We start from the raw sequence: 3,148 nt of genomic DNA, 5'->3' as shown, positions 1-3,148 counted from the left end.
TCGCCATAGTAAAGGATTTTCAATAATACAGGAGCATGTACCTTATACATAGACATTCTACACTATGAAGTGGCAAGTCTGAAAATGCCGTAGATTTCGAGAAATCAATCTCATTGTGCGAATAGCCAGCGGCGCTGGCGACTTTGCCACGACACTGTTCTCAAATAAATTTGCGTGCCATAACATCTGCCGAGTCCTAGAAGCACACCCGAAATTGTGCTGAATTCATAGTATGAAAGAAAATAATTACATAAAGATTAAACATCTGGCGGCACTTACTCGATACATATTTACCACCCCAGACACTTCTGGGTTTTGCTCAAATTTGTTTGTTTGCATACATGCTCTATTTTTGGCGCGGTATTTTTTATTTTTGTGGCTGTCACGTTTTGGCATGATATTTTTCTGAAAAATAGACCGTTTTGTAGAAAGTCGGTCCCTTCACGTGTTTTAGATTTGAAAATATTTTAAATAAATACACGAGTAATAATTATGTCGTCCGCGCAAAAATAAAATGGAGCAGCCATTGGAAACCTCTGTAGGAAAATGTTTCCTGTCATTCTAGCTAACCCAAGGAATTCATCATAGGTAGCTTGGTTGCTGGATTCTTCTGTGATAGTAAGCACACAGTGTATCGCCTGAAAGGTGGGGTTATATCTTCACTACCGTACTTAGCCAACCAACGTTCCATGGGAGTAAGTAGCTGTTTTATGGGCAGCAAAAGCAGACCGTTCAACAGTGGTCAGTGCATTGAAGTTCCGGCACAAATTCAGTGGATTGAGATGAGCTTCTTGGTGCATGTAACAAGCTCGGTCGGGAGATAGCCAAAATATGCTGAACTACGCACAAGCCGTCAGATTGCGTATGATGGTCGTGGTAGCGTCAAAGCGATGTCATACGTGGGTCCATGGACAGCCCCGTACGCAGCATCTTGAAAGAATTGGGCTTAGCGATGGATAATTGGAAATCATCACCCACTGGAAAGAAACTAGACTATCGGGTAAAGTGTAATCGACCGGTGCTGAGACAGCGTTTGATTTCACGAAATTTCCAAAAAATGGCCCCCCATCCTTTGCAATTCAAGTTTTGATCAGGTTCATGCGGATTTTCTTCACGAATTCCTACCGCTTTGTACAGCGATGACAGAATAAATACGTCTCCAGTAAACCACTGGTGATTCATCTGTCCAAAGCACTACAGAAGTAGCTGCACTTACAATTATAGAACAACATTCTTAATCCCCTTTCCCCCTGAAAAATGTCTCTCGCACAGCGCTCCCGTAGATGCGATGTCAGTAGGCAGCTGGTTAAAACTTATTTGTTTTCTTGAGGAAAACAATAACACTGATGAGAGAGCACCCGAGACAAAATCTGCGCAACAACCATAAGATATTTGAAAAGAATTTCGAGCCAATACAGTAACACGGAAATGGGGAAGAGGCTTGTAGTTTCGTTCAGACGACCAAATTCTGTGTGACGCTTTCGGAGATCTGTAGCGATCCAGTCACCCACATACTTGACTGTTCAACTCAGTCGCTCACAGACACGACGCATTAAGCTGACTCATCGGACATCGATTGTCTGCACCGCCTAGTCAGCGTAGCAACTACTCATGTGCCGACGCGCCCACGAACACGCACTGGGACCTACATAAAGGGAAACCGAACCCAGTCAGGACACACAGACTCGCGCGCGCGCAGGGAGCAGGACATCAACCTCTCCACAAGTCCACGGACAACCATGGAGTACGTGTAGCAGTCTAACTGCGCAGAAAAACGTTCCCGCCGTCCGGACTTCCACCAAGGGAATCTCATATACGATAAGTTCCCTTTTTGACTTGCTCCCATTCTCGCACTGTATTTATTTTTATACGTGTCGCAACCATACTTCCATTAGTGCACATACACCTTCTGGTTTGTATTATGGCTGTCACCAACTGTGCACTAATAGATCCTTCTCCAACAATCTTACTGAACAGTTTGAAAAAATACTGTGTAGAAGGACCTGGTATTTTGATGGGGTGGCACGCCTGGACAGCATTCTCATAGAAAACCAATGCAATTAAAAAATAGTAGATGTGAAAAATGATGCCCTTGATAGACTCGAGTACACCTAACCTCTTAGCTTGAGATCTAATTAGCTATGACTGATCACGTTTGAAGTATTTCGGCTATTTCGTTATATGGTTCATCTGGATTCCGATTTGTTCCGTGGAGAAACAAATGAGTTGTTGCCAAGGCCGAGCTAGTAGTAAATACGTAAAAGGAAACACATTTTCAAACAGATTATCAATTATTCTTGTTTCTAATCATTGGTGCAAGACTATTGCACTGAGTTAGATACTAGTGTACTCTAGATCTAGCTCTTGTTGCCTGTTAAAACTGGTGATCCGTTAAATTTATGACAGGATGTTTGAAAACCAGTTATCAAGCACAGTGACCATGTCGACAATAAACCCGGGATCGTGGCTGAATTCACTGTCATCTCTACGCTTCCGGCACGTTAGGGTTACTGTGGTGGGTCTAAGTCATCACAATACCCATGCCTCGATAAATCGAACAGTGGAGACAAACAACACTTTGTACTAGTTACACAAGTCGTCTGTTCTTGAGGATTCGACGAATGAGGATTTCCGCAGGGTATCAAAGAGAAGATGCTCCGAAAACACAAGTTGACATCGCAGAACTCGTAGAAGGTTACACGCACACACAAGCGGTTAAAACGTCCGAAAATGGTACAAGCTAGATGTTTCCAGGATGAACATTACGGGACAAAACTGTTAGTATCATCGCAATACGTGTTTCTAAAGGGCTCATGCGTCAGTCTGCAAGTGTCAGTACCGAATGTATTCATTCAATGAGACAGTGAACCAAAATATGTATTCCTTGACTAATGGTTGATGGCCTGGTCTATGAAAACCGAAGCTGTGGTTCGAAGCTGATTCAGTGTATTGCTGGTCAAATGAGCTTCAATATTCTCGGAAATTGATGGACGCATCCGCGAGGCCAGCCACGAGTACAGTTGGTATTAGGGCCTGTCCATATAATAAACAGTACCTTTAGTGTTGCTTGGGCGATGCAACGTCTAAAATCCACCCTGAAAACTCCAGCAGTGCCATAATACTGGTGAAGTTGAAGACAATAAACTAA

The sequence above is a fragment of the Opisthorchis viverrini genome (genome assembly GCF_000715545.1).
Source record: "Opisthorchis viverrini unplaced genomic scaffold opera_v5_395, whole genome shotgun sequence".
NCBI classification, from domain to species: domain Eukaryota; kingdom Metazoa; phylum Platyhelminthes; class Trematoda; order Opisthorchiida; family Opisthorchiidae; genus Opisthorchis; species Opisthorchis viverrini.
This window is presented reverse-complemented; position numbering follows the sequence as displayed.